The sequence below is a fragment of the Ursus maritimus genome, unplaced genomic scaffold, assembly GCF_017311325.1.
Source record: "Ursus maritimus isolate PB19 unplaced genomic scaffold, ASM1731132v1 scaffold_3, whole genome shotgun sequence".
NCBI classification, from domain to species: Eukaryota; Metazoa; Chordata; class Mammalia; order Carnivora; family Ursidae; genus Ursus; species Ursus maritimus.
Window position 1 is genome coordinate 6,451,058 of NW_024425563.1, and position 8,746 is coordinate 6,459,803.

Here is an 8,746-nt window from a genome sequence, read left to right on the forward strand (position 1 = left end):
TGAAGAGTAGAAGTTAATTGATCTGTCTGCTGGTTAGAGTGATCACATCATTTGTTCCTAAATTTGAGTTGAAATGAGAATGAGCTTCCACTTTAAATTGAGTGAGTTTGGGATGCCTGGGTGGCTCAGTTGGTTAAGCATCTGCCTTCAGCTCAGGTCATGATCTCTGGGACCTAGGATCTAGTCTCCTGGAGGGCTTCCCGCTGGAGGTATCTCACTCTCTCTCAAATAAATAAATAAAATCTTAAAAAGAAATACCACTGAATGGGTGGCATATAAAACACAGAAGAATTTCCCCCATAGTTTTGGAGGTTGGAAGTCAGGATGGAGTTGCCACCAAGGTTAGGTTCTGGTGAGATGTCCCTTTGGGTTGTAGACTACTGACTCTGTCTGTCTCCTCACACATGGTGGAAGGGATGAGCTAGCTTCCTGAGGCCTCTTTGATAAGGGCAAAATTCTCAGTCATTCTCTTGACCTACTCACCTCCTAAAGTCCCCACCTCCTAAAACCGTCCCCTCCTAGAACCCTCTCCTTGGGCACTGAGTTTTCAATATATGAAACGTGTTGGGGGGACACAAACAGACCAAAGCAGACACAACTCTCCCTAATACCTGTCTAGTTCTTATATACAGCTGCATATCGACCTTTGGGATCCTTCTAGGTTTTATTATTCCCTGTGAAAGAGATGTCAGGGTCAAGCATGTTAAGGTTGACCTATGATATATCAGTCTATTTTCTTTACAAGAATTTACTGCCAAAAAGACAAATGTAACTAAACTGAAAATATACACTGTATGCTAACTATAGTGGAATTTAAAACTAAATTTAAATTTTAAAAAGTTTAAAAAATAAAGTGAAAATTATATTTTCCTAATTTTCTAGCACTGATTATGGTTCATGTATTACAAAGTGAAGTAGAAATTTAGGTTATGTCTTCACTGTGGTTATCGATCTGGATTTTTATGTGAAAGAAAGAAAGAAAGAAAGAAAGAAAGAAAGAAAGAAAGAAAGAAAGAAAGAAGAAAGAAAAAATTGAGCTCTTCCCAATGGAGAAGAGAGGGAGCCACAGGTGCACCAGCAGAACTCCTCAGAGCACCTGAAATGAGGAGGGTATGTGGGTCCTGTGGAGTTTCATGGGGGTGGACCAGCCCACAGAAGTGCCTGAACACCACATGGTTAGAAAGTCAGATGCCATCCTTGGGTTGTGTCACCAACTGATAGGATTTCCTTATTTCTATATCAGAATGTGACAAAACACTTTAAAGGAAGTCTGTCCTTCTCTTTAAATCTTGGCTCTAGTCAAAAGGAGTGGATGCCAGAGGAGGCACCTATTCACCTGGCCCGGGTTCCAGGTGTGGAGAAAGAAGGTGTTTGTGAAAGGGGCCCTAGAGCCATCCCAGCTCCACCTGGAAAAGGAGGGGCCTACACACCTGCACATAGATGCCATCTCTTAATGGGGTGGCAGGATGGACTTCGGGGTTAGGGTGAGCTGCGGTCATGTGGCCTGAGGGCCCTGGTGACAGTGAGCTGGGCTTTATGACGCATGGCTGGGCAAAAGCCTATCATCGATTCCCCTCTTTAGCATCCTCAGCAGCCCTGCCAGGTTCACACAGAGGCTCTGAGCTAAGGGGTGGAATAAGATCTAACAAGTCGAACGAGAGCAACTCGGCAACCCAAGGGACAGCAGGGAAGGGTCCGGGCTTGAGGGGATGGCCCGTGGCCCCAGCTTGGCCTTCACTTCAAAGCTGCTTACCAGTGTGGCTGATTTTAACCTGTTTCTCTTTCATTTTTCTACTCTCTCACCTACATGTGTCCACATGTCATTCATTACCTACAGTTTATGTCTTGTTTGCATATGGAAATGTGATTTTAAAATAAAAAGAAGGATTGTGACTTTTAAATTCTCATATGCAAGTGTATGCTTGAAGTCAAGGAAGGCTTCAACATCATGGGTAAAATGCCATTTGGGGCATCTCAAGGGCGTGGTAAGAGTAGTGGAGAGAGCAAGATGTGGGACATGGCCTGGGGACTTGTGTTTCAGAGCTGTCCCCTATGTACTTGCTCCAGGACATGAGGCCCAAGGGCATTTAGTTTTTTTCTTGAAATGTTGATATTAATATTAATCTTTATAGTTTTCATGTATGATGAAATAATATGATGAGAGCACTTCATAGGTTAAATTCCATAAGACTGTGATACAGAATCAAAAATTCAAAGAGGAATCTTTTCATAATGATAGATATTACAAATAAATAAATTTCAAAAACAAATCCATTTCACACTCATAGGTACATTTCTTATTCGTGATAATAAACACTGCATGTGATGTGTGTATAGAGCTGGGAGCTACCAGTAATATAAAGTAGGATAGGATAGGTTGCTAGGGAGTTACAAGGTGCAAATGTGAAAAGATACATATGTATATCTTTCCTATCGGTTCTGTTTCTCTAGAGAACCCAAATATAGGAAGACCTACTGGGAAAGTCCACATCCCCCAGCTCAGGTGCACAAGCCACACCTAAGACGGAAGCTGGACCGGAACAAGAGATGACATGGCCTTGTCCCACCATGCTCATGCCACTACCTGCCACACGAGTACTGAGTAATAAGCACTAGCCTTCCACGACGGGCCTGGAGGGACCCTGGAAGGCAGAGTTGTGTAGAGATGACTAGAAGCGGAACAGGACGAGAACACTGAATAAAACCATCTGGCATTTGAGGGCCCACCCTAAGCTCAAGGCAACTCTGGAGAAACACAGGGCCCAAGTTACTCCCACGGTCATTACAGCCACAGCCCCAACCTAGTCCAACTCCTTCTGGGCTGACTCAAACCTCACACTAACAGCCTGACAGAAGAGAAGGGGTTCTGTATCCAGGAATAAATATTATTTATTTCTTTTCCTACTTTCCTTCTACATATGATGTCTACGATGTAAAAAAATTATGAATTTTTTTTTCATAAAGCAGGAAAAAATAATGAAAAACAATCAACACAACAAATGCAGAAACAATCCCAAACCTGGACAGGGATTTTACAATAACAATGAAGATTGAAGAAAAACTGGACAACATGTAATAAAAGATGGGGAAATTTCAACAAACAAAGGAAAACCATAAGAATCAAATATAAGTGGTAGTGGGGTACCTGGGTGGCTCAGTTGTTAAGCATCTGCCTTCGGCTCAGGGCGTGATCCTAGGGTCCTGAGATCGAGCCCCACATTGGATTCCTCTGCTGGGAGCCTGCTTCTTCCTCTCCCACTCCTCCTGCTTGTGTTCCCTCTCTTGCTGGCTGTCTTTCTCTCTCTGTCAAATAAATAAATAAAATCTTTAAAAAATGCATATAAGTGGTGGAAATAAAAAGGACTATCACAGATGAAGTGGTCCTTTGAAGGCACAGCAACACAGTTGTTTCAACACAGTTGATGAAGGAGTCAGTGAATTTGAAGATAAGAGAATAGAAATTCTCCAAACAAAAACAAAAGTTAAACATGAGTGAGAAAAAGAAAAACAGAATAGAGTCTAAGAGCAGAGAAGATTTCAAACAGGTAACAGGTATCAAAAATACCAGGAGAAAAAGAGAGAGAATGGACAGATGAAATATTTAAGGAAATAAGGGTTGAGACTGTTCTAAAATGATGAAAGATATGAAGACAGATTCAAGAATCCCAGAGAGGCTCAGGCAGGATAAATACAGAAACAAACAAATAAAAATCTAGGTACTTCACACCAAACTGTTAAAACTCGAAGATAAAGAGAAAAACTTAAAAATAAATAAGGGGGGGGGAGACAGATTATATTAGAGGAAAAAAGACTGTGATTACAGATGATTTCTTGTCAGAGTGTGCAGGGTAGAAGACAATGAGTGATATCGGTATATCACCAAAAGAACAACAGTGTCAGCCCAGATTTCTAGAAGCAATAAAAATAGCCTTCAGATATGAAGGTGAGCTAAAGGCTGTCTCACAGGAGCCGAGCCGATTACCTGTCAGCCCACCTGCATGACAACAAATATTGGAAGAAGGTCTCCAGGCCAAAGGACTGAATGTGATACCAGACAGAAATTTGTAGTTACCAAAAGAAATAAAAAGCTCCAAAACTGGCAAACAAGAAGATAAATAGAAAGACCACTTTTTTATATTTATAGCTCTAAAAGATAATGCTCTAAGACAAAAACGGTCACAGTGTTTTGAGGAACCTATGACATATGTAAAAGTCAAACATATAAGATATGACGACATGGGAGGGAGAAATTATACGTACACTAGTGTAACTTCCTTAAACTACATGTGACGTGGCCTAATGTTACTGACACGTAGACTGTGATAAACGGTCTGAACACCCCCGAACAAGCAGGGACTGTCAGATTGGATTAAAATGCAAGACCAACTATACGTTATTTAAAAGAAACTCACTATAAATATAACCAGTGTATTCGTTTTCTCTTAGTGCCTCATGAATTACCCCCAACGTGGCAACGTAAAACAGCACACGCTTATGAGCTCACAGTTCCTGTGGGTCAGGGGTCCAGGCACAGCCTAACTGCGTCCTCTGCTCAGTGTCCACAAAGCTTCAGTCAAGGTGTCAGCCATGCGGCGGTTCTCATCTGGAGTTCAGGATTCTTTCCCAAATCCATTCAAGTTGTGGGCAGAATTGAGCTGCTTGTGGTTGTAGGACTGAGGTCCTCCTGGAAGGTCCAGAGGCTGCCCTTCTTGACAGGAGATTCACAATAAGGAATATTTGCTTTCTTCAACGCCAGCAGGAGAATCTCTTGCTTTTCAAACTTTCTTGATTAGGTCAGGCCCACCTGGTATAATCCCCCTTTGACTAACCTAAAACCAGCAGATCAGGGACCTTAATTCCATGGCAGAGTCCCTTCACCTTTGCCATGGGAAGTGGCTTCCATCCTACTCACAGGTCTGCCCGTGCTCACGGGGAGGGGATAGCCCAGGGCACGTACACCAGGACCAGGGAAGCTTGGGGCCCATCTAAGAATTCTGTCTGCCACCACAACATAGATGGGTTAGAAGTAAAAGGATGTGTAAAGTAATTCCATGAAAACACTAATAAAAGGAAAGCTGAATCACTATATAGTAGAAAACAGGTTACAAACAAGGAATATTATCAAAGAAAGGGGCGCCTGGGTGGCTCAGTCAGTTAAGCAACCGACTCTTGGTTTTGGTTCAAGTCGTGATCTGAGGGTCTTGAGATGGAGCCCCCATAGGGCTCTGCGCTCAGCACGACATCTGCTTGAGGGTCTCTCTCCCTCTGCCCCTCTTGCTCATGCTCTGTCTCTCTCTCTCGAACAAATAAATAGATGTTAAAATAAAAAGATAAAGACAGACATTACAGAAGGATAAATATGTCAATTTACCAGGAAGACATAACAATCTTAAAATGTGTACACCTAAAACTTCTTCAAAATACATGAAGCAAGAGCTAAACAAATCAAAAGGATAGATAAATCCAAAAGTATACTCGGAGATTTTAACCTCCTTTCTCACTATTCAGTAAGACACATAGACAGAAAATCAGTAAGAATACAGGAGACATAAGGCTGGAGACTTTCCCCGAAGGTCAGCAGAAGGCCAGGAAGCCCATCCTTATCTCTCCAATTCAACATCATACTGGACATCCAGCCAGTGAAATGAGGCAAGGAAAACAAAGAAACAAGTCATAAAAAGTGGAAGGGAAATAATAAAGCTCTCTTTATACAGAAGTGACATGATTATTCATGTAGAAAATCCCAAAAGGCAAAAAATATTCCAGAACTAATAAATTAGCTCGGCAAGGTAGGAGAATGCAAGGTCAACATGCAAGGATCGATCATAATCTGTGTATTAGCAACGAACCACTGGAAATTGGAATTACATCATCAGTACTCTTATAATAGCATTAAAAGCCATGAACGTCTTTGGGATAAATCTAAGATTTTAGTGCCCAAAACTACAAATGTTGATGAGAAAAATCAAAGAAGACCTAAATCAATAGAGAGAGCACCTATGTTTGTGGATAAGAAGATTCAATATTGTTAAGATGTCAATTCTCCCCCAATTTCATTCATAGAGCAACGCAACCTCAGTCAAAATCCAAGTGGTATTTTTTATTAGATATTCACAAGCTTCTTCTAAAGTTCATATGAAAAAAAACAAAGAACTAAAACTATTTTGATTAAGAAAAGGTGGAGGATTCACCCTCCCTGATTGCAAGGTTTACTTTAAATCTACATTCATCATAACTGTGTGTGACAAATGGTATTGTCAAGTCCTCTTACTTGAGAAGTAGTCACAGTTCACTTGAGAGCAGGGACGGAGTGGGTGCACCTGCCTGGCCACACAGCAGGCTACGATCTCCTTGTGTTTGCAATCTCTCTGAGGACCGCCTGTGATACACGTCGCATTCTGGTTTAATGCCCGTTCCAAGAGAAAACTGTTTTCTTTCTCTTCCATTGTAGTGGAGAGGTTTTCCAAGTTGGCAAGAGATTGTTTTAAATTATATTCCCCCCAAAATCTCACACAATGATGATCAGGTGACTCTAAGCCTACCTTCCAATATCAACAGAAAGGAACCTGGAGATTCTCTAGGACAAGACCGGGCCCTGCCTAAGCACATAGTGTGTTCTGATCTTGCTTTGCACCGTGATTGGGTTTTGCTGATTTAATTCCACTTCCAGTTAACATACGGAGCTATGTGAGTTTCAGGTGTTCAATACAGTGCTTCAACAATTCTAGACGTTACTCACTGCTCGTCATGGTAAATGCACTCTGAATCCCCATGACCTGTGTCACCCACTCTCCACCCACCTCCCCTCTGGTAACCATCAGTTTGTTCTCCAGGGTTAAGAGTCTGTTTCTTGGCTTATCTCTTGTTTTCTTTGTTCATTTGTTTTCTTTCTTAAATTCCACATATGAGTGAAATCATGGGGCGCTTGTCTCTCTCTGACTTATCTTTGTGTTGCATCCTTTACATCCATCCATGTTGCAAGTGGCAAGATTTCTTCTTAGGGCTAAATAATATTCCATTGCATATAAACCGGATCTTCCTTATCCACTCATCTATTGTTTGCAGGGTTTGGCTCTTGTAAATGAGGCTGCAAATACAGGAGGTTGCCTTTCAGCTCTGTTGAGCCTTTCCTTTGCTCTGCAGAATCTTTGTATTTTGATGTGGCCCCAGCAGCTTCCTGAGGCAAGAGAAACAAATGCAAAGTACTTGTTTTACATTCCGAACTCTAGCCTGAACTGTGCAATCAGTTGACAAAAAGAAGAGGCACAGCCTCCCAACCCTCACCCCCACCCCCCACCCCCAATAAATGGACACAGAAGCTCCAGGCCCCTAAAGCCCCTTAGCGCTGTTTGTCAGAGGACAGAGGAGGGACAGCCAGCACAAGGGGTCTGCAAAGTCCTTCAAATCCCGTCCTTAGAGCTGCTCTTTCAGCCCCTCTGTGGACTACCACAGCCTTTCTGTCCCTGGTAAGCAAGAGCATTCTAGAAGGGGAGACTTGACCAGGGTCTGGGGAGTCCCTCGGAGCAGGTCCTCCTGCCATAGGGGCTGTGGGAAGTGGCTGGCGCATCATAGGGTTTTCCTGGGTCACTGGGGCCCTTTCTTAACCTGGGGGTCCCTACACTGCCCTCAGAGACTCTACCTCCAGGTTCTGCTTATTTTAAGGAGTCCTAAAAAGGAAATGGGCGGGCGCATGGCGACCCCGGCAGGCTCAGGCATGAATTGTCCCCCTAAGGGAGCCACATGTCCCCCGCTCTCTGCTCTCAGGGTGCTTTGGGCAGCAGTTTCTCAGCAGTTTCTCCGCGGACAGAGAGGGTCTGTCCAGGTCCATGCGGAGCAGGGGCCATGCTCCCTAAGCCCCTTTGCCTTCTGGCGCCGAGGCCCCGCCCTGGAACCTAGGGCCTCACTGGAGGCTCCTCCCCAGCTGCACCCCCATCTGCTTCCTGCTCTGTCCTCGCTGCCCAGAGAGCAGCCAGGAGAACCTCCCGCCTCCAGAGAGCCAAGGGCCCGCCCCCCAGAGCTACCTATGGCCAGATAGCCCCCCCACTCCCCACCCCGGAGAGCTACCTGAGCCCTGAGAGCAGACTGGAGAGCCGCCCTCCAGCACGGAGTCCTCAGTGCAGCGCCTGGTAAGGGGAACCCGGTCCCAGTCCCAGGGTCTTTGGGGGTCCGAGGGCCCGGGGTCTGGTTCCCAGCTGGTGACTCTGGTGTGATCTCAGGCTACCGCCCTTGTGGGTTCGACCCTCAGTGGACCGGGAAGGTGATGGTCCGAGTTTCGTGCACGGTGGACTCCGGGTGGCCTGGAAACAGGCTGGGAACTTCTCTCCCTGCGCTCACAACCCAGGGATTTCATGGTTCTTATCTTCTCTGTCCGGTTGCCTCCTTCTTAGCCTCTTTGATCCTCCTGAGCCTTTCAGGGTTTCAGAAAGCTGGACTGACATTGTCCTCCCATTTGACAGATGAGAAAACCGAAACTCCCCAGGTGCCCTAGCTGGTTGGGGACACACTTGACCATTTCCCTTTCCTGCCTTCTCATATCCCTCCCCACCTCCCCAGAGCCCTGACTTGTGCCAAGGCCCAGAAAGGTCTGGGAGAGCAGAATGGATTCTCAGCGTTCCAAAGGGCAAATATGGGATCATTATTTTCCCACCGCCCTTGAGGCAGGAGTTTCAGAGGAGACCCCTCAGGGGACATTGTCTCATGACTTTGATCTGGAAGCCATTCCATTCTCTCCCAATCCCCCCCCCCA